The sequence below is a fragment of the Desmodus rotundus genome, chromosome 13, assembly GCF_022682495.2.
Source record: "Desmodus rotundus isolate HL8 chromosome 13, HLdesRot8A.1, whole genome shotgun sequence".
NCBI classification, from domain to species: domain Eukaryota; kingdom Metazoa; phylum Chordata; class Mammalia; order Chiroptera; family Phyllostomidae; genus Desmodus; species Desmodus rotundus.
In genome coordinates this window covers 75,853,157-75,877,502 of record NC_071399.1, presented here as the reverse complement: position 1 = coordinate 75,877,502, position 24,346 = coordinate 75,853,157, and the positions used below count along the sequence as shown (strand labels likewise).

General features: G+C 39.0%; 1 long non-coding RNA gene across 1 annotated transcript in view; it reads right to left on the bottom strand.

The window, feature by feature from the left end:
- Positions 1 to 7,897: 7,897 nt before the first annotated feature.
- Positions 7,898 to 24,346, bottom strand: part of LOC128779893 (uncharacterized) — a 253,756-nt gene continuing 237,307 nt past the window's right edge. The window contains exon 3 of the long non-coding RNA XR_008425964.2: positions 7,898 to 7,994. This is a non-coding gene — a long non-coding RNA (uncharacterized lncRNA). The remainder of the gene's footprint in view (positions 7,995 to 24,346) is intronic.

The following is a 24,346-nucleotide window of genomic DNA, read 5'->3' as shown; positions in this document are numbered from 1 at the left end:
GCCTTCAGTTCTTGGGAGAAGCAGGGGAGGGAGGTACTCCTGGACTTCCTGGACTTCCTGCTAGCTGGTTCTCCACTTTGCCTTCGAGGTGGAGATTTCTGGGGGAACCTTATTCCTTATTCCTTGAATGCGGATGAGGAGAGAAGGGGAGTGTCTGGGGACATCCAACTCTATGAACTTTGTTGCTGGGCAGTCATTTCTTGGGTTCAAGATTCTTCTTCTTCCCCCACTGTCGCCCCCACAATGTTGAAGAAAGGACTTCTGCATTTACATGGCTGTCGTCTGGTTTTCTGGAGTCAGTCAGTTAGTTGGCAGCTGGTGTTCTGTGCAAGGACTGCGCTAGGCAGCCAGGCCGGCAGTTGTGGCAGGTGGGATAGTTAGGAGATGGAGGAAGACAGGGTGTTTCAGAGGTAGGTAGATTTTTAAACTTAGATGATTATAAATTCCAAATGCATTAGATGTAACTTCTTGGGGAAATCTTATTTAAATCCTCAAAACGTCCACCTATAGGGTTTTGAAGTTAACCTTCACCTGCATAAAGTAGTTACAAGTTTGTGAACTTTTAAATGAGAACAAAAGGAGTAAGAAGAAGAAAGGGTTTTGGTAGTTTAAAAATATTAATGTTAGCTTGTGGAAATGCATGGCACTGCATTTATTAACAACTGATAAAATCTTAAATCAATACAAATTAATTTAATTATGGTTTGTAATTGCATTATGCATGATCAATTTGAAACACTACATTAAAGATAATTAGAGCTGGCCACCATCACTCCTCACTTCCCTAATAGCTTAATGAAAGCGAATGTCATGTACCACCTTTGGGTTAAACCTGTAAATTAGGATAAATGCTTGTTTTTCAATAAAAAATGTGATAAAATGATTGTACACTTAATAGACAGTTTATGGCTCAATTGTGAATGTGTAATGGATTTTTGGGGGGCATGGTATTATTATTTTTTTCCATGGACCTTGTTAAGTATTTATTAGGGTTGATTGAGCTGTCAGTGTGTTTTCAGGATCAGACCTGGAGGATTTGAATGAAGACTAACTTTTATGTAAAATATCATGCTGTCCTCGAAGCTTGTGCCAAGAGGTCACTGCAGATGGAGGTCCTAACTTAGCATAATGGGTTTAACATTTCCATGACATCATCAGGGAATCTGAAAGGAGTCTAAGGATAATCAGAGTGGTCATTCAGAAGAACGGTAAATATTTTATGAGGATATATAGGAGACAGGAAAGATGGTCAGAAAGGTGATTCTAAGCTCCTTAGAGTTCTGTGAAAGAGGCTTCTCAGTTACAGTTAAAAGAGCCACTGCATATTCTTATATTAGTGAGCCCCATCCAGGCACTCAGAATAGGACCCAGGTTAGGTATTAGTTCGTACATGATCATTTTTGTTTCCTGAACTCTTCGTGTTTTCTCAAGGCACCTGTATATCTCCTTTATGTGCTTGCAAACAGGAATACACATTCATTATTCCTGGGTCTGATTTAGTTTGTTGATTTCCCAATGTGATCTAGTGCTGCATGACAGGTCCTTTACTTTTAAGATAATTGAAACCAGAAGCATATCAGAAGTGTTTGTGAGTTAGATGAATTCAGTAAGCTGTATGAATTATTTGTTTTATTTTCTACCCTTTACTAAATCATATTTGAATATTTATATTACTACAGGTGTTTTGCCGAGATTCACTTTTATCCACCACCAAATTTCCACCTTCCACCCCAGACAGGCATTGAAAAAAATACACACACACATATACACACACATACACATTTCTATGTATATATACATATACATATATGAAATTCACTAAATTACATGATTCAGAGTTTTAAACACTTTCTGTAATCTATGACCATTTTTTTCCAGCCAGATTTTACATGAATAGAAAAAAAACTTATTTTGTTATTTGAGAAGTAGACTTCTTTTTTTCAGAATATGTTTACACTTGCTCAGGTTTGTTGTTTTCTAAATTTTTATTTCACTTTGTATTAATTGCATTAAATGCCTGAAATTAACCATTAAGTGGGTATTTAAGCTTAATTTCAAAAATGCTAACTGGAATGAGCATTGAGTCTTCCTAAATTTATTTGTTTGTTATTATGAAAACTATTTTGATGCTTCTGGAAATAAAAGAACTTTTACCATTCTTGGCAGAGGACACAAAATACATTAATATTGGGAAGAATAGATAAAATATTTTAAACTGTAAAAATTTAATCCTGTCTTTACCAACGTTTACCTTTCAACACAGCACCCATCCTTCGAGGCCTAGGTGTTGCCGTGCCGTGAAGTCATCCTGGTGCCCCAGACAGGAGGAAGTCTACTCGTCAAGTCCGGGGCACATTCCTCCTTTCCTTCCTCATTTACGGGGCATTGCCCTCCATTGTAAAGACATGCGTACGCCCCTGCCTTCTACTATAGTAGAGGGTTCTCAAGAGAAGAGATTTTATTGGTGTGTCTTTATACTTTTCAGAATGTCTAACACAGCATTACCTATAGCGGATAATAAAACTTCATGAATATATGAATTAGGGTATGCACAAAGTCCCCCCATTACCATATTGAACACCTATGTAAATAATGCAGTTTCTCGCTCCTCTTTGATATGGTCTCATTTACCCTGGTGATTGCACATGTAGCTGGATAAATGGCAACACTGACCTCTTCTAGCTGAGGTTATTCTCGTCTTATATTTTATGTTAAAATTATGTTGTATCAGTTGGGATTCAGTCCCACAAAAACTCACTGCAGTTTCATTTTAAAGCAATTAAAAAAAAACCCTTGTATTTTAAATGTCATAATTGTCTTTATGTAATTTGTGGAAACAAAATTTGTAAAGTTGCTTTATATTAATGCAATTGGTTATGAACTGTTTATATGACCCAAAGCCCCGATCCTTTGCCTAAACCCTCAACATACCCCATTACCTGCCCCACCTTGATGGGCAGGTCTTGCCTTCCAACTTCAGCATTTTATAGTCACCAGACATCAACTTGAGAATGCCTCTGAGTGATTTACCTGTTCTTCCCCTTTGCACAGTCACTGAGTGTTGCAATGCAATGGTTTCTGCAAGTGGACCAGCCAAAAGTCAAATAAATCACTCCTTTATCAGATGCAACGTTTAAAGCACCAGCTAGCAAGTTTTACTTCTTGGTAATGACACTCAGCAAATTTACTTTCTGACACATTTTATAACCCTTCAGCAGAGATACAGTAATTATAAATGACTCTACCACCACCACACACCTTTGGTGCCAGGCTCTGCTCTGTGTCTTTCTGAGGATGGTACTGAATAACTTTTAATGGTTGATACTGAGATTTAGTCAGTGCATCAACTCTGTTATAGTTTTATTTTATAGGACTCTGATACTTACTAGTTGTCAATATTGGAAGGGAGTATTAATGCTCTTAACAAAGCGAAGGGTGCTGAAAGTGGCCTTAGTGAAGACACATAAGTGAGGTTGACCATTTCTGTTTTCAAATATCAAATCCATCTTGCATTCGAAAACACCAAATCTATTTTATTTGCAACACTGTTTTAATTCTATTTCCTGAACAGAGGGAATGTTTCTCATGCTCCAAATTTTTCTTTGTCTCCTACAGAGACAAGAAAACACAGTTTTTAGGTCCAGTTCTTTTCACATTAAACAAACCCCAAAAGGGAAAATGCATCAGTTCTGGGCCTGTATATTATATTTCATGAATTGCCGCCAAAGAGAACAAATATTTTGTTATTTGAAGTCCATATTTGCTTCATGTTTTGAGCTGATCGCCAAGCAAAGAGAAGGGAGAACTTCATATTTATACATTTCTACAGCAAATGCAGAAACATTAAAAAATTAGATTAGGAAAGAGATGAATATAATGACCTTACTCTCAACCATAAGCTGCCAGCTAAGTGTTTGAGACTGAAAAATTGCACTAATGAAGCTATTTGAAGGCTTTTGTGGACAACTGCTTCCTCTTTGAAGATTAAATGAATGATGTTGATATGATTAATCCTAGTACAGGGAGTGATGCAGCAGCCTGAAAATACCTTGGTGATTTTCATAATTAAACTGAATCAACATTTCAAAGAAATGTCAGTGTTATCACTTGTATATGAGAATTACATTCATTAGACGGAAGAAACAAATAACTTGAGCAAACAAGCTTTTCCTTTTGGTGTACTGAGACTTCTGCCCTGTCTCAGGGTATCTTAGCATGTCGTCGTTCCTGTTTAATTTTGTCCTCGCTTCTTTAGCTGTTTTCGTAGCTCTGGGTGCATGTGAGGTGTTGTTAATGATTTAAAGTACCTTGCTTCTCCTTTATCGATTTTCAGACCTTGGAATTTCACTTTCGTGACCTCACGTCGAAGGTAGCTGTCTACTCACACTCTGAATTTAGGATAGATAATACTTAAGAAATCTGATTTCTAGTCAAGCAAGACTTCTTGGGATTGCTTTGGTTACATTGCAGAGAATTGAAGAATTTGTAGTTCTGGGATCTCCACTTATCTTTGATGTATTTAGATCTCGCAGTGCAATATTATCTTGATCCATTTATTCATTGTAAATAATTTCTAAAAAATAGTTTTCCTTTTTTTCTCATAGAAGAGTAATTTCAGCAAAGAGTCACATTCTTTTAGTGTTTTGTGGATAGTTTAAAAGAAAATCACCAGCACCGTTCCCAATCAGTCAAACCAAGGGAAATTGCCCGGGCAGATCAAGTAGAAACAGCTGTGCTGACTTCCGTGTGCACGGACAGGTGCGGGGGAGGTTCCGCGGTGAAGGGTCACTGCATCGGCAGAAGCACAGCGTTACTTGTTCTGTCACCACTTTAAATTACTTTAAAGGTTTCTGGGTGACTCCTGGTAACCCTGATATTTGCAGTGCTCCTCCAGCTGTTGCACGATTTGTCCTTTTATGGCTGTTTAGTAGAAATAAAAACACTTTCTTTAATGTACTGAGTAAAGGACCTGTCTTTTTTTTTTCCAGGGACCTCAGTTTGAGTTCAATTTACAATCTTAAGTGACATGAGTTTGAAAGGTATCACCAAGTCAGTGAAAACACTCAGCCCCAAACTTTTTTTTTTAAATCCTCAGTCAAGGATCTGATTATTAATGAGAGAGGGAGGGAGGGTGGAAGGGAGAGAGAAAGAGAGAGAGAGAGAGAGAGACATTAATGTGAGAGAGAAACATCGATCTATTGATTGGTTGCCTCCCTAATGCACCATGACTGGGGACCCAACCAAAACCTACGTAGGTCGCCTGACCAGGGGTCTAGCCTGCAACCTTTTTGGTGTACGGGACAGTGCTCTGATCGACTGAGCCACTGGAGCAGGGCCCAAACTTGTTTTTTCTTTGACTTTGTAATGCAGAAAACACTGGAATAGTCAGGTGTCCAGTAGCTCTGGAACAAAGCTTCAAAAATAAACGCTGTGCCGAAATTGCTCTAAGATGCAGGTACGTATTTCCTGCTGGAAGAACTCAGGAAAACATGACCTGCTGCTCTGTTCATGTGATTAATCCTAGTACAGGGAGTGATGCGGCAGCTAGAAAATACCTTGGTGATCTGTTGGCGTTCTTCATGGAACTGTCTGCTCCAGTGTGTTTGCATGCCAGACGGTCATCCCCATGCCTGAGGTTGCCAGTTAACCATGGCAACAGAAGAAAAACGAGACCAGTTTACCACATTTGGGACCAAAGGATGTTCAGTTGAAATGGACTTTTCAGCACTCTCAGGCTACCCACATAGAATTTGAGGAATCACTGCACCCAAAGCACAATTTTCCCTCAGATCCTCCCTCTCATGATTGTTTGTGGTGACCACAGCAGTCACAGGACAGGAAGAAGAGGAGACTTGGATGCTGGGGTGCAAAGAGACCTACTAGTGGAGGAGAGCCCAGAAAAATCTCTTTTGCAGCATATTTGCAAATGGGGCAACCAAGAGAGCATGGCAGGAGCAGGAAAGAGGGAAGATGCCACAGCACATGAAGGTCATGTTCGCTCAGGCAGCAGACAGTCCAGTGAAGGACCGGTATGAAGGAGCAAGAGAGGATGAGAAAATGGAGGGAGGATTTGGGTAAAAATCCAGGGGTTAGAAATAATGATAGAGCGACAAGTGCGGTAAGCAGTCCTAATCGGTGGGGAAGGAGCAAGGCCTGAGAAAGTGGCAGAGCAGGGAACATTAAAATAACAGAAGCTGTGAAGAAAGCAGAGCTGCCTCATGACTGACTGGAAAGTTGTGCATCCTTGAGAGGAAGCTCTTGCGCCGAACTCCACAAATATAATTCACCAGACTTGTCTGCTGTCCAGTTCCAGAGAGCTGAGGGCGGAAGGAGATAATTGCTCAATAAATCATTCTCATCAAGCACATTTTCTCTTTTCTGGAACACTGTAAGGAGCTGGAAATATTAAGAGGTCATAAAATTTCTCCCTGTTCTTCTTCCAATAACTTGCCATGTTCCTGAGCTAGCCTACTTTGCCCACTTTCTTAACTTTGCTGGTGACATAATTAGACACCCTGATTTCTCCAGTTTCACTCTGCTTTTGGCCAGCTCATCCTTAGTATCACATTTCCCCATGGGAAATGAAAGTGTTTCCATCTCCTCTCCCTCACTTCCCTTTCTGATTATTTTCCTTTAAGAATCTTCCAAAGAAATCTTCCAAGGAGAAGGAGGCATTGAGAAAATTCCCTTCAGTCTGCTTTTCCTCCCAGCAGCCCTCGTGGCTCTAACCACCTTTCAGCTGAATGCCAGTGTGATGTACAACTCTAGCAGACAGAGATCACAAAGACGGAGAACAAAGTGAAAATGGGCTGTCAGTCAGCACTGAAAACTCTGGCTCTTTGGATACCATTCACCGGTGCTGCCTAAAAATCCACATTGATCTGCACCCCTCAGTCGGTATTCTCCCCAATAGTGAAATTTTGCCAATAGTGAAACAAGCATTCAGACACCTCTACACCACACAGAAGCTTTGTTTCTGTTGGAATGTAATCAAATACATTTTTGAGATGATGTCTTTTAACCCAATTTTAACTTTACCATTAGGAATTCAATTTTTCCTAAAAATGTCTGGATTCCCATAATCTTCCTTGTCCTAATGATATCATCTAATTTCTCCTTATTCCCGCCCACTCTGGCCAGAGTGGCTTCTCTGTTCCCCCACAGACACTCCATGCTCCGGGTTCATCTTCTTGCCAGGATCCATGGCTCCTCGCTTGGCCACGGTATCTTCGTTTGCCAAGTTCCAAGTCTATTCCACTTTCTTCATGAAGCCTTCTGCAACCTCTTCAGACCTCATTATCTATAAATTAATTTTTTCTGTAAATTCATATAACACTGCACCTATTGGTAGAGCATAGACTGGGAAATCAGAATGCCTAGGTTTGTATTTTGGCTCTGCAATTTATTAGCTGTGTAACCTTGGGGAGGGAAGTTATGTAAATTGTTTGTGCTCCACTTTCCCCATCAGTAAAAGAGAGGTAATATATTCTACTTCATTGCATGGCGGGAGAATTTAATGGGATTAATATAATTAAAACACTTAGTGCAGGGCGTATTTAGAATAAGTACTATGTATTTGTCATCATTTGTGTTTTGTATTTTTTGTTTAGTCATATGTTAAACAATAGAAAAGCAAAGGTCATCTTTATTCTCTTTAGCTATCCCAACAGTGCCAAAGGAGAACTTAGAACAAAGATGCATTTAACCACTTGCTTATGGATTGATTGTGTCAATTAAATTGAAATGTCTCCTTTAATGTACTAAGTGGCAAGAAAAATTCGCTGTGAATGGCAGTCCAAGAGTTAGACTGAGAAGAGTGTGTTGGAACCTTATAAACATCCCCATGCCCGAGACAAATCCAACAGGAAAATGAACAGGTGCACAACTCACTGTTTCAGAGATGCAGAGCTTTCGTCTGCAGCCCGCCCTGCGGCCACCAGGTGGGTGATGCGGCACCCACTCGGCTCTGGTTTGTATTTCGGGCTTTCTTCTCACTGCCAAAGAAAAGAAAGTAATTTGTAAACGAGGTGAACAGAAGATGTAAACTAGAACCACAAAGGGGGGTTGCAAACTCAGCTTTGGTGTTTATTGGGAATAGTATCTTTTAGAATTCATTTTCTCTCTTTTTAAAAAATATTTAATTTATCTATTTTTAGAGTGAGGGAGAAAGAGGAGAGAAACATCAATGTGTGAGAGATCCATGGATGGGTTGCCTCCTGCACGCCCTCAACTGGGGACCTGGCCCTCAACCCAGGCCTGTGCCCTGACTGGGAATCAAAACAACGATCTTTCAGTGTGCAGGCCAGCACTCACTCCACTGAGCCACACCACCAGGGCTAAATTCATTTTCTCTTACATGTTCAAAGATTTTGTGGTCCTTAGCTTTATATCTAAATTACAAAAATGTCATACTTTAAACATGTTTGATATGATATGATGCATTTTTGGTTGCCACTCTTTTATAAAAATTTCAAATGAAAACTAAGTTGTTAAACTCATTATAAAAAGATGTGTAAACAGCCTTTTATTATTATTAGTTTTGTCATCATTTTGTATTTTAATGATATATTAAATGATTCCTTATCTTCCTGAATTTCACGGCTCCAAATGCAGAAGTAAGAATGTAGTATACGTGTGTAGACGTATTGGGTTGGCCAAAAAGCTGTTTTTTCTTTTTTACATAAGATGGCTCCAGTAGCACTCAGTTGTCTTTAACTTCACCTGAAACAATTTTGTTAGATTATAGTGTAACAGCTGTCATATCAGCGTGCCTTTAAAAAAAACTTAGCAAAACTGGTGAATTTTTGTGTAGCCATTTTAATATTGAAGATGGAAGAAAATATAGGAGTAGCAAGATTATGCCTAGGATACGGGCTGAGTTGACATAGGATTCTACTCTTCTTGTCTTTCTTGTTCTCATTGAAGAATCAAGTATAATTTTGATTTGATATGTATATATGAAAAAGATCATATAAAACATATAATAGAAATAAAAATAGAAATAAAATTGGCATATATTATATAAAGTATAAACTTATATACTTTATATAATATATAAAGTATAAAGTATTTATATATTATATAAAGTATATACTTTATATAATATATAAATCAATAAAATTATGTATACATATATGAAAAAAGAAATCCCAGTCACTCCAGTGTGGCTTAAGTTTTTATTGAATACATCCATTTTGTACTTTAATCTGGATATTAAAAGAGAAAGGATTTGTAGAAGAATTAAAATGACTTTTGTAAGAAAGTTTCATTTAACTGAGTGATTGATATAAAACAAGCCTCATATAGGAAAACCATACTGTCGTCTGGTACATTGAATTCTGTATTAAAAACAATTTATTTTCTACAGACCATGCCATAGAACTCTCAAATACTGAAACATTTTCAATGTAGTTTTATTTAGATTCAGATTTTTTTATATTAGCTTAACTGTCATTCAGAGCTAATCTCATTTCTCTTTTAGAAAGCACATATCAAGACAATAATTTTCTGTTGAAATGGCTTATCGAGGTCACATAACAAATTCTGTTTCTGCTCTTTCTCTCCTTGTTCAACCTTATTCCTTGACCTAAATATACTCCTGTTGGACTCTAAGATTCAGAACATCTGTCTACAACCTTTTGCAGATTCCCTGCGGAGGCCCAGTTTTGCTTTTTTGCAGTGTATTGCTAACCACAGTAGACGCCGCGGACACATCTAGTTTCCCTGCAGGTCCCAGATTGCCCGATGTCAGTGACAGCAATTTCGCTCTTATGACCACTCACTGCTACAACCCATTTAGATTTTATGGTATTAACGCATGGTTCCAGGCGTGTTTATTTACGTAACTCCGTTGGGCAAGAAACTGCCTTTGTTTTAGAATTCTTTCTTCAGAAATGTTTTACATTTTAAGTTTTTCAGAGTTCCTGGTCCCTGAGAGTCATAATGCTTATTATGCTTGCTTATTCATATAAATTAGACCTGATATATCAGAGGCTTAGGCAGATATGCTATCACACATCAGAAATGCATCTTTTATGGTAATTTTTTATCACCATGGAAATGTTGAGTAAACAGCACTATCAATGGAGTAGTACTCTTTAATTGTTTGCTTTGTAACCTTCACTTCATCATATGATAGAAACATAACTGAATTCACTTTTGTGTAGGTGGACTACCAGCACCTGTTACTGTAATTAAATTACTTTGAAGAGCCAACTCTGCCTTAGGACCCGGGTATCTTGCCTCCTTGACTGCTACTTGGTTTGAAGGCTCTTCCATTATCTCATTTCAGACAGGGAAACAACACCTTCAGGAGATAGTGGAAATTCTAATGTGAATGGTTGAAATAGGAATGATTTGTTTTGGCGCATGGAGATGAAACTCAAAGTCCTTTATATTGAAGGATGCTATTGTGAACTAAGAAGGACTTAATCAAAACCAAGCCCATTAAAGAACAAGAATTCAAAGAGGAAAAGCACATCTGATGTGGAGTTTTGAAGGTGGGCTCAAAGACTTAGGGTTAAGCACTGTGTGTTTGGAATGCAAAGGGGGTGTGGGACAACTGTGCGGTGCAATAGTTCAAAGCTTTGGGCCAAGGACAAGGGCAGGAAAAAGCTCAAGGGGTTAATATTAACAGAATTGTAGAGTACAATGATTTTGGCCAGTAAATCGAACAATTGCGAAGTTAAAAAGAAAGAATGAATTATGTAAGTAGGTTTGTGAAATCAACGATGACTCTAAACTGGCTTGTTGAGCACGGAGAAATGCAATCATCCCTGGTGAACAGGAAAATGGGTACATACTCGGGTAACATGGATTCTTTTATTTTATTACCTGTTTTGCCTTTGTGGCATAGGACAGGCAACCTAATGTTACTTTGTATAACTGTAAACTGAGTCTCTTCCTATTTGTTTAGGGAGTCTAAGGTCCACGGAGCTTTTGGAAGGACACATGTAAGGGCATACTCATTTAGTACGGTGTTGTTCCTTATTTCAACCAAACCAATCTCAAATAACTAAAAAATTTAAAAGAACTTTCAAAGACCTGGAAATAAACAACACAGTTCAAAACTGAAAGCCTCCGGAAGGCCGAGGCTGCCTCCCTGTGCGGCCAGCCCCGAATCCAGGGCCTGGCACTTCTTAGGCACTCTCTACTCTTTAGGGATTTGATGAGAAACCATTTCGAAAATGGCTTACTTAGCTTCTTTTGGGAAAAAAATTGGATTCGTCAAAGGCATTTTATAAGTGGAGTCAGTCATGCTGAACATGTTAATTTCATTTCATCTCGTGAGAAATACATTCATCTGTCACTGCTCTGCCTTCCTAGAGCGAGTTAAGTCTGACATGCAAATGCAATTTAAGCCCCTTGAGTGTGCGCTGGACCTAGTGACTTGTTTCTATGAAACAGAATATGGCGAGGGTGCTGGGGTGTCATTTCTGAGGTTAGGTTACAAAAAGACTGTGGCCTCCTTTGTGGCTCTGTCTTGCCCACTCTGTGGGCTCCCTTGTCCTACGGGAAGCACCTAGCTGTGTTGTGAGCAGTCACATGGAGACACCCATGCGGCACGGTGAGGCGCTGAAGCCCTTAGTCCAACAGCATGTGAGGATCTTCAGCCTGGGTGGACACTGTGAGTGAATTTAAAAGCTAACCCTTCAGAGCCGATCGGGATTTGGGATGACCATAAATAACAAGAGCCGACCACTTGATGTAACCTCAGGGGAGACCCTGAGCCTGACGGACCCAGCCAAACCGCACCTATGTGCCCGACCCACAGAAACTACCAAATAATAAATATTTGTTATTTTAAGAAACCAAGTTTTGGGGTGACTTGTTATGTAGCAATAGATATCAAATTAAAAAATGCTAAATAAAAGAAAAAATGCTTGGGTAAAATGTTTGAAAAATATTGAGTTGCTTTTTTCCTAACAGTTTTTACTGATCTTATTGCTGAGGGCCCTGAAGTCAGAGAGGTCGGAGGGGGCGGGTGGGGGCGAAGAGAGTGTGACTCTGTCTTTTTTTCTACTCCATCGAGGACTCTGATTTTGTGTCTCCCCGGTCTCCTAACAGAACAGTCTTGCGGCGCAGAATCCAGCACATATTTGCTTTCAGGTATGTCTTCATATATTTGAAGGCTGGTTATATAGAATAATAGAAAAATTATTTTAAAATTATAGTATCCTAAATCCATAATAGATGGCAATGAATATTTTCAAAAATATTTAGAAAAATGTAAAAATAAACGTTTAAAAAGTGAGACAAAGACTAAATTTACAGTGTAATAAAATGTATTATATAATTTCATTTTAGTTAATTTAATATTTTAATTAATTTTCTTAAAATAATAATTACAAATATTCACTAATATCTGTAAACTCATTTCATGGCTCTATATTGGAAATCTATATTGCATTTCACCTGCCTGTACCTCATTTATTGTAGTTTGTATTTCATCATAGGAAATAGTAGTATTCTTCAGGCTTTGGCGATACCAGAGAGTTAAATTATCTTCAGAATGATATTCTATTTGTGTGACCTGACCAAGAATATATTACATTTGAACTATAGAACCTGCAAAACTTCTTGGGATGGAGAGAAATGTTTTGTTCTTTATTTTTACCACATATGGTAATTACATATTGTAATTTTCTGAACCTATTATTTTTATAGCAGTCCATTTAAATATGAATATTTAGGATGTTAATTACAAAGATCATAAATGTAGTAGCTGTGAAAAGCACGCTGAAGTCAGTTATATATTTTTTTAATCCAAGATAAAATCAGAATAAAATAGTTTTTTCTTATTCTCCTTCTCATAATAATTGATATATATTTATTATTACCTATAGGCACTGCACTTCTAACTGAATGTCCTTTCTATTCATGCAGTGAAGGGTTCCCAGATTTACTTGTTCCATGAAGATTTACTAGAAGGAATCAGCATGATCATCCCTGTAACTCATACAGTGTTTTTTAATTCACAAAATGTTTTCACACACATCATTCCACTAATGGTGCCTCACAATGACCCTGGATGTAGAAAGGACATTTATTATTATTTTCATTTTATAGAGGAGGCAATTCAAGCTAAGAGAATTAAAACATTCAAGGTAAGAGAATTTAAGTGATTCTCTAAATCAAGAGGTTAGAACGTGGCATACTTGGATTCCCAATCTATCTATTCACTCCTAGTCCAGTGCTCATTCTATAGGTTGGTTTTATTTGTAAATTCCTGCAGAATACAATCCCACCAAGTTTATGAGTAATAATAGGTGCTGAAATGTTGAATGACTCAGATAAGTGCATTAACTCTTGAATGGCTCAGATTAAGTGAGACAGAAAATATAACCATTTAAACTGAGATTGCATGTTTTACTCTACATGCAATTATTAACTAAGCTTAGTAAGAATATGTAAATCCAGCTAATGGGATATATTCCTGGCACATGTTTCTACCTAAATTTATGACCTAACTCATTCAACAAGTAATGAGGGAAGCACCTCTGGTCTCAGCCCTACATATAGTTAGTATTACAGGAATTGGCATACTTATTATCCTATACTGGAGAGTGTCCAGTTAAAACCGAGTCCAGGGCTGGATTGATTCCTTTATCTGGAACAAGGAGACATTTTTTATAAAGTTGTGCTTGACACAAACTGCTTTGAGAGATCTGAGGGCCACGCAAGGACAGCAGCCAACTGGAGACTGGGTGCGTGTGCAGCCCCACCCTGGCCGCCAGCTGGCCCTTGCTAGGGGTTGGGTGTCTCTGTGCAGTGACTACTTGGCTTTGAGGCTGTGGTTGAATCCTCGAGCAAGGCTCGCTGGCCCACAGCCCATGATCTTATTGCTACAGGATTCCTACTGGCCAAACTGTGAAGAATTTAATTCTAATGTGCACATTTTAGGTGTCCAGCAAATTTTTGTCAAAAATAAATTAATAAATGCATACTTTCATAATTGAAAATTTTCACAAACTGAGAGAAAATGTGGTCCATGTGTCCCCAGGGTTAGTCCTGTTATTTTCTTTATCAGAATTTCCTTGGAGTTGAAGTGTCTGTTAAGCTCGGGCTTGAATATCCTTTACATTTGGGTCCCCGTGTCGTGATTAGTGGGAGAACAGCAGCTGCAGTGTGGTGACAGGGCTGTGATGGGCTCCCCGTGGGTCTCTGGAGGAGACATGTTTTGTGCGGGGCTGAATTCTGGGCTCAGAAGCACCTGGGTCAGCCAACAGTTTTGATCATTTACCCAGGAGGGAGGGAGTGATTGAGTGAGAAGCACCAAGGTTAATTTGTTGGTTAAAATTATAATTCAGCATTTACATTTTCGGAGTACTTTACAACTGCTAATGAGCTGTTCCTCAAAGTGGGCCTGGAAGGAAGGTTGGCATCTTCATCCCTATTGTACAAACGAGGACACTGAGACTCGAGATGCTAGTGACTCACTCGAGATTGCACAGCAAGTTCACTGAGGAGGAGCCTTGACTGAGCTTTAGAAAGTCTTGGGAGGGGGTCTTCCCAAGGGGAGTCCGCTCATCTTGGGGCTCTGAAGTCTGAACGTGGGTGGGTGTGGGTCTGCGCTCTTCTAATGAAACAAGCACAATGGTTCCCACTCCTGGAGGATGTCAGCGAGTGTGGCCCTGATGGCTGGGAGAAGAGTCTGGGAACGCACTGCGCTGGCCGGTCCTGGGCTGTGATGGTGCACATTCTGCTCATGAAGGTAATTTCCAGGGTCCCGGGGTCTTTGCTCGGAGTTTCCAACAAATCTCCCAGGAAAACTTTTCCTCCAAACCTACTCTTTGGGATCAGCTTATGTTCATATTAATCCCCCTTTTAGAATTTTATTTAAAATAAAGAGGATACCATACATATTTTTCTTGTAACAAGGAAATGAAGCAACTGTTCCTCTGTAATCAGTGCTTATGGGAAGCACAGACCTTCAAAAGCTCTTCAACTCTTGGTGCGGAGGACATTTCTTTCTCCAAGCTCTTCCCCAAGCCACTCTGCGAACCTTTATTTTTTGCATTTACAACATCATAACAGATGCTTTCTCTGGCACCTTCCAGGAAAATTTTTAGTATTTTGTCTCTAAGAGATCTTGTACCATACGTTTAATCATACACAATTGGTATGAAATGCTTGTTTATTAAAGAATAAATTAAGCCACTTTTAAAAAATAAGTGGCCAACCTTTTTGCTTCGTTCCAGAAAGGAGTAATAACAGTAGAGTGAGAAAGAGGAGAAAAGAAGAAAAAAAATTGAAGTAAGGAGGAGTAGTGCCAGAACGCTACCTGGAAAGTGTTACATGAACTACGTTACATAACTTCTCATGCTCTTGTAAATAACCTTATTTTGTAGATGAGAAAATAAGAGGCAGAGAAAAGAAGGGGAAGGAAAAGGTAGATGGAGACTGTACAGGTTTCCCAGTTGCAAATGCGTCCAAAACAAAATTAGCTTTTTGTTGAAAAAAAAATCATCTTTCCCCCAAACTCTAAGAAGGCCAGTGCCAATAGGAAATTATCTGGAAATTGTGTAACTGCTGATTTCCAGGGACTTCGTCTAAAACCTGTGGATGAGTCAATAGCCCATATCGCTCCCCTCCCCCCAAGAGCTTCCCAGATTTTTCAGTGCGGTTTTTAGTTACTGCAGTGTGGGGTGAGAAATGCCATCCTGATTCCTGGCCAGGGCATTCCACTGTTTTCTGGTTTTCATTTATAATAGCCCAAAGCCTGCAGCCTGTACGGGTGACATGCAGATATTGGGTCCTGGGGTTTTCTAAGGGGAGGCTTAGTAACAGTTTCACAGCAGAGGTACTTCAGGAAGAAAACCATTGGTAACTGAGGGGTTGTGCAGGTGCCTCTTATCAACTGAGACTCTCCATTACGAGGCAACTGTGATACATTGGCCCCTGTGTAGCAATATGGGTCAGAGATCTGAATTCCACATCAGCTTCTGCCACTTACTAGCCACACTGAGCAGGTTACTGAACTACTTTCTGCTTTAGCTTTCACTTATAAAATAGGGATGATATTATTTACATTGGAGAAGTTATGAGGATTAATACAAAATATTGAAAATAAATTATGGAGGGGGGAGAAACAAAACAAAACAGAGCAAGATTCTTTAGGGAAAAATGCCAACTAATAAGTGTGGAAGAAATGATGAAATTAGAAAATCATTGTTGTATAGTCCCCGGTGTCGTAACTGATTCAGGTGAGTATGATGGGTGGTACTAAAGCATTGGGTGCAGGGATGTTGAGGAACAGGGTACCCATGGCCCAAATGGAATGGGCAAAAAGTAAGTTTACCATGGAGAGGTCAGGGGGTCACCACCGTTCCCATGACTCCTAGAGGGACGAATGTAAATCTATTCAAACCCCTAATCTGACTGTTAGTTTAAGGAAGAGATGGAGGTATGAGTTAGAGTGCACCATGAGAAAATGACCAGTTAAATCCAGAGCATAGCATATTCTTTATGAGACAATTGGACCTGAATGCTTAGAAAAAGTTTCCTAGCATGAAAAAAAAGGCAAGGAGGGGGACTGATCTGGATTAAGAGGTAATAAGGAGCTATCACAACTACGTGAAATATATAAAATAGCAACAATAATATCAATGTCAAAGAAGCTATAAGATGAGATTTCTGTGGGGTTCAGGACTACTAGAAAAATATGAATATTAATTGGATAAGATGTTATTTATGCAATAACTTTTATTCTATAAAAATTCAACAATAATTTAAAATTTTTCTCAGGTATAAGAATGATGTAGTATATTTGAGAATGTCTTTAGGCATATATATGTATATATATTTACACACAGAATAATAAAGCAAATATGAAAAAATACTAACAATTTTTGCTTCTAAGTGGAAGCTATATGAGTGTTCACTGTGTTATTTTTTTCAAGTTAGTATTGTGTTTGGAAGTTTTCATAAGTTAGGAAAAAAGGGAAAATATGTAAGATATTCAAATTATAAATCTATGAAAAAATAAGCTTTGTTAATCTATCAACATCAGCCATATCTGTAATGTGTTTATAATAATACAAGAATTGTTGACTAATCTGTTGATGTTGAGAAGGGCAGGAACAAAACTTATCCCAAAAGGAAATAAGATTCATAGAGAAACAGTTCAAAGACTGTCGAACACCTGGGAAATATACGAAATAGTTTTCTTCTTGAGTGCAGCAAGTTTTATCATATTTATAAATTGGCCTGTCATTCTACTGGTCTGAAGACAAATCTAAATAATGATGCTTTGGGGCAAACTCAGGAGCGTCATACAACAGTACATTGCATTTGTAAAGCATTCCTCATTCTCTTAATCTGAAAGCTCCGACAGTGCATCCAATCACCTGACTGTATCCACATATTAATTCTGGGAGGCAAACAAGTCAAGGAGGACTTCTGTCTCTATTAACAAAGAACCTTAATCTACGATGGTACATGGGTTACAAAAGTGCAACGAGGCCCAATTGTCACTCCCCACTCAGGTGAATGAGGAAAATTTTTGTATCAGCTTTACTGGACAAAAATACCTTGGAAAAAGTAATCCAATCTTCTACATAATTATGAAAATATTTTGAAAAATTTTATGCTTATAATTTCATAAGCACAAATAAGCATAATAAGCATAATAAGCATAATTTCATTTATGCTATAACTTGCATTTAAAAGTTATTAGTTCTGGTGGCTCACTAGTAGTCTAGTAGTTAGTAAGATGTCATTCCATTAATGTTGATGTGTTGCCCCTCCAAGAACAAGTGCAACAGACCACAGGTTAAGGCATAAGGCTAAGCTTTCTTTCCCCACTGAAAATAGAGGAGAAATTGAGGTTTGTTTTGCAATATTTAAGCAAAGATGCAGATATTTATTAAGTTTCTCACTACCATTTATTGAAAAATGAAAGGGTTGGCAATATTTTAAAACATTGACTAGGTCATTAAAACTCGGGGTTTTGCTCAATATTGATTTTACTCGTTTATATTTCTTTGTTCCTTTCCTCTCTTGTTTCTTGTTTTCTTTTCAATTAGTTTTGTGTAATGCAGGGGAAAAGTATGTTTTGGCTATGTATGTGGAATAAAGTTTTATGTTTTCTATATTAAATTTTAAATGTAATACATGAAATATAAATATATTAAAATTAAACCACTAAGCAAACCTTAAATACATCACTATTTGCACACATCTTATACATTTTTCCTGTATCCTTATTACTCAAAAGAATACATTTCATTTTTCAGTGGAACCTGCTAATTAGTACCACTATAATTCTTTAGAAAATCATGAACCTAAGAATCACAACTGCCCTAATCAAAAAGCTTTTAAATCATCATCATCAGAAAGACCACTTTAAAAACATGAAGGATGACCACCTTTATCCAGCATTATCAGGCATGAGTTCTACCACATAGGTAAATTTTCCAGAAAATCATTTCAGTGGCCTGAAATTTTAAAGCAGATTACCAATTTAAATGGGATGCTTTAAAATTTTTTGTGTACCTCCATTTATATAAAATTTCAATATGCAGCATACAAGCTAATATTCACTAATGATTCACGGTTATCATTATGAACGAGATGCCTGCAATCCACATAACACCTAGTGGTGTACAGAGCAAGAGCATCCTCAGAGACACACCTTCTCATCTGATCGCAGCTTTACATCATAGGTGGGGTAGGTGTCGACGTTCCTGTTTTACAGAGGAGGGAACTGAGGCTCGGGGGCCCAGTGACTTTCCCAAGGATCGCTCATAATTGGCAGAGCAAGAAGGCAAACAAGAGACTTCTGGCTCCAAGCCTAGGGCTCCCTCCCTTAAACAGCATTGCCTCTCTGGGCCAGTGATTACACAGCTGTCTTTGCACAGATAATGAAGTGGTAACATGGACCATTTTTTCTCACTCTAAAATCCCTCAGACTCCTGAGGCTTTATGGTCTTGTGCTTGCTTTTTATAGTTTTTACTGCAAAGTGCCTGGCATATAATAAGCATTTAGCCATTGTTCTTGTGAATCTGTCAGCTGCCTTTTGTAGCATACCTGGCACTAGTGGCTCATCTTATTACTATTCACTCATTCATTCATTCATTCATTCATTCATTCAACAAATGCCTATTGAAAATGTACTATGTGCCAGGCCACCGGACTACACGTGGGCATAAACGCTGAATCTATAAACAAAACTGGAAGCTTAAGAGCTTTCTCCAATCCCATGTCACTCAAATGCCAGACTTCTCTTCCCCCTCAGACGAAGCTACTTTAAAGAAAATGGCAGTGATTTATGTATGTTTGCTACAGCAGCCAGAACAAATCGCTTCAGAGTGGGCAGTTCAAACATCTCACAGTTCTAGAGTCTAGAAGCCCAAGATCCAAGTGTGGGCTGGTTCGTTTCTTTAGAAGCCTTTCTCCTTGTCTTGAAGGTAGCTAGCTGCCTTCTTGCTGCTTCTCCACATGGAGTCTTCTCTTTGCATATATGTCCCTGATGTCTGTGTGTCTAAATTTCCTCTTTTACAAGGACACTAGTCATACAGAGTTAGGTCCCATACACATAACCTCATATTACCTTAAATACCTCTTTAAAGGTCCTGTCTCCAAATACCGTCACATTCTGATGCATTGGAGTTCAAGGGTTTAGCATGTGAATTTTGGCAGGGAGGGAAGTGGTGGGGCGGATAATTCAACTCATAACACTATACTAATTATTTACTGTGGGGAACCTACTTATGTGTCAGCATTAACACTAACCCTAACAGCAGCCCTGTACGTTAGGTAGGGTTCATCTGAAGACAGGCTCAAAGTGGTGAAGGAGCCTGTGTGAACCATAGCTCACGGGTGGCAGTACCTGGCTTTGAGCCTGGCCAGTCTGACCTGACGGTTTTTGATATTTATTTGACGGCACAGAAGTCTTTTCTTATTCTGTTTCTTTCCTTTCCTGATCACCGAGCTCCCAGGAACAGTGGTTTCCAGGAAAGAGTTATGCTGCAGGGTAGCAGGATAATAGTATGCACTCCCTTAAATTGTCACCTCGCTTTTTCTTTTTAAAATTGCTGTCAGAACTTTTTTTTTCAATCAGCAAGTATTTATTGTGTACATGTCATGTGCCCAGAAAGGTATAAGAGTTTTTATAGGCAATGAGAGCTGCAGATTTGCTTATTTCCTGCACTAAAGCACTGCTTGGTTGATTGGCTATCTGGCCTTAGTGTCTTCATTGCAATGTTTGAAACAGTCCGTTAGAATCTACAATCTATAGTTTGATCCTCATCCCTGTGTTTCAGGAAAAGTAAAGCAAAGTGGGGGAAGGATTGATAGTGTGTGTGGGATGAGTTAGGATCATGAGAGGAGATTTCCCAGTTTGTTTCACTTAGCAGCATTTGAGTATACGCCCTTGTTATATTTTGTATGGCGTACTTGTGGAGTTGCTCTCTAAAGCCTCAGTACCATTATAGGCACTAGAACTGTGGTTTTAAAGCCCAAATATGGAGAGTTCATTGACATGCGAGTGAGGAAACATACATTTAGCTCAATCAGTTAATATTACTTGAGCACATTCCTTGTACAGGAGTAAGACCAGGCACCAGGGATACAAAGTTGTCCCTGGCCTCACCTAGTTCAGTCCTTTATCATGAGACGGTTGCACTAGTCTCTCGACTGGACTTCCTCCCTCCAGTCCTGCCCCTACGTACGCAATCCACCACACTGCATTACAGCAACCTGCCTAAAGTATCTGACCCCCAGAGAGTCCCACTGCTTTAGTGTCAGAGCTAAGACCACCAAGATTCTGCCTCTCTCTCTGTGTTTTCTACCATTCTTCGCCTTGACATTTATGCAGAACTTTTTCCTCTTGCCTTTTGCGTAACATTGGACTCATCTTAGTTATCAGATGCCACAGAATCATGCACAAATATCTCCCAATTTGATATGACTATCAGACACGCTCCCATTTAAATAATTATTTTGGACTCTGACTTTGAATAACCATAGTATTGAACACACGTAAATATTTGATAACTAACTTTGCTTAACTTGTTCCACCTCAGTTCATATTTTAAATTCAGGCAGTGAAGAAATATTTTGGACAAAACAGCCTGTGACGTGAGCAGAAATAACTTGAAATGTTTACCTTATACTACGTAACTACATAATGTGAATGTAAAATAGTTAAATTATCTAAGATTTTTAAAAAATCAATAAACATTTTGAATTCAGAGAGAACACTAATACATCATTTTATGTTGTTGGATAATGTGAAATCTAATATGATTGCCATTTCCAGGATTTCCTCCCTGGGTTCCTCGGAAGGAGCTTGATTATTCTAGTCTGATGGGTAGACCTGAAGTAGTATTGTAGTTGGCCAGTGGTATTTCCTGAAACGTCCTCCACTCCTCAACATCATCCACTCCTCAAAAGCATTTTCTCCTGTGAGCTACATAGTAAGTAGAAAGTCATTGTCCATCATACTAAGAGAAGATATCTTCTCAAGGAACACTTTGGATCTTCCTGTCCCTTCTCTCTTCCTGTCTTGATATTGATTTGTGTATCACTGGATTTTAATAGAGGCTTAGAGATAGCTGAAGTCTGGAAACTAGCTTTAGACATTTTCTTTAAAATATTTTGTATGATTTTCTTATTTATCATTAATATAACAAATTTATAGTACTTAAATATAGTACACACATATAGCATATAATGAGATATGACAAATACGACTTGTCTATTCAGAATATTTGTTTAAATGGTCTAAAATAAATTCTTAATAAGTGTGTGTGGACTGACTGGTGGGATGGATGCGTGGAGAACTCAGGTAACCATACAGTTGGCTTTTGTACTATTCTGAGAACACAGCTTAGATGTATTTTAACTTGTTTTTAAAGTTAAATCCCTCTTATCTTGTGATTTGGTTTGCTCTTTCTAATATAAGAAGATATCAGGAAAAAACTTAGGTTGATTGAGTGATGATTTATTTGGACCTAGATGTTAGTATCTGAGATTAGACCTTGGAATCGTAATCCTGAGTTACGGTTCTGCCACATACTGTATAAACTTGGGTAAATGATGTAACTTCTCTGAACCTTCTTTTATCTATTGTTAAAATGGGGATAAAAAGAGCACCTACCAGCAGGGTTCTTATGAAGAGTAAATGAGGTAATGCAATTAGAGGTCTTAACTGGATGCTGTCAATGAGTGGCATCTTGTCATTCAGCTCAGTGACGCTCACAGTAGAATCCAGTGGGTACAGTGCGTCCCTGTTTTGTTTCTCTCTCCGGTGAGCATTGGCTAGAACCCTGGTAAAGGCTACTAGTGCTCCTTCCTCTGGGCCAGACCCAGGTGAACTGAGCTTCTCCCCCAGACTCCCACACTTCTGCCAGAAAAGGGATGCAGACGGAGAGACGTGCTTGATTTAAATCATTCTAGAAGCTCAGGAACTTGACACATGTGTAGCTTCCCCGTGGCAAAGGGATAAAAGTAGGAAGTTACTTGTATTCTTCTCACTATAACCTAAGCTTATATTCTCAGTCTGACTGAAAGAAAAATGGTGAAAAGATTTGACAGTATCTTCCTTATGATTAATTATATAGAATCCAGAAACTACTTTTTATAGTCTCAGGGTTTTTTTCCCCCCCTCCAGATCAAACCATCCAATTTCTCAGCATTCCTACTTTTAATTCCTCACTTGTGCTGCCCTCCCTCCTTCCAGTTGGCTCTCCAGTTAAAGACGCTGGCGTCCTAAATATCTGAGTCACTTCTAAGAAAGAGAGACTCTCTTGCACTGCCCATAAACACAGTGCTTTCAACGCGGTTAAGTCTAACACAGACTAAATCATGAGTACAGGGAAAAATCAAAGTTGAACATATAACCCCTACAAAAGTACCATATTTCCTTATGTTTTTCTTATTATATCACATATACCCAGTCTAGGACCCAGAGAGGAATACTGGCCACAGTGCTCTGCTCTCTTTATTACCAGGAGTGGCTGGGGATCAGAGAGGCAACATCTTTTTTGTTTTTTTAACTTCCTCTACTCACTCTATTATATCACTAGGCATAGATTCTGGCCCATTAGGACTTTAGTTATTTCAATTTCTTGATGTATATGAGGAATGACAGTAGAGTAAGCATGACCTTCCCCCCACCACACACAAAGATTTCAGAATAAAAAGACTGGGGTATGAATATTAACTCCTTTGTAGTAGTTTCCATTTCCTCATCTGTGAAACAAGGTTAACAACAGTGCTTGCCCGCATAGGATTTTGGGAATTAAATAAAACAAGGCCTGGGCATCTAAGTTTGTCCATCCATCCTTCTATTTATTCAATCAATGTGTATGACAATTTCTTTTCACCTTGCCTTGCATTTCTGCAATTAAAGTCCAGAAAGTAGCCAGAGAAATGAAGCTTCTGACCCTGAAATCACAAACAATGTTCCAATCAGAATTTCTACCCTTTTGTTGGACACTATGCTTCTGACAGCCCTGCGCAGGGTTGACAAGCCTTCCTAGTTTTATTCACAGGAATTGAAAGTTTCGTATGTTATCAAAAATCCTCCCTGTCCCCAAACCACCATCCACATGAGGCCCAAGGATGGAAGTGTAATTGAATGGTACATCAGCAGATCTTCTGATGCTCACCCAGGGGGGCGAGACTGAAGAAATGAGCACGTGACCCCTTGGTGAGTTGATAACCCTCGGGGAGGAGCTGTGCAAAAACGTGAAGCTTTTAAACAAACCTGGCCTCAGGCAAAATATAAATCTGACTGAATTGTCTTCTACCAGTCAGTCTTGGAGCCTGGCACCATTCTTCCTCCCATAGTTCCCCCAGCTCTCACAAAGTGGTGCTCGTCATCCTTTGTGGTGTCCGGAAGAAACTAAAATTGCTTCCTTTTGTAGGTGTGGTGCATTTTAAAATAGGAGCAAAGCCATAAGTTAAAGAAAATTTCATTTTGGAAATGGTCTGCAGGGCAGGGGAGCCTCCACTCTGGACCTACTTAAAATCCAACCTTTTGATATGGAGAGGAAGGCTAAACTGCCAGAGAAGCCGGGAGAACCGAGACAAGCAGGCCAGCATGCTCCTCCTTTCCTCCATTCTCCGCATGTGGGGGGGTACAGTTTAATCCGGAGGTGGGATGTAGTCATTTTTGTCTCCCTTTGGGGCTCCTTCATCAGTTTCCAAACAGGGATGGCTGCTGCCCATGTCCTCCTGGGTCTGCATTTCCACCTTTTGGGAAGCACTGAAACAAAAGAACTGAAGGCGTGTTGCTGGTGGACCTTGAAATAGCTCTTCGTGCAAAATACCAACTCAGTCACCCCAGAGAACATTTATACTTACTTCTATATCTGAAACAAATCATTTTATGAAATT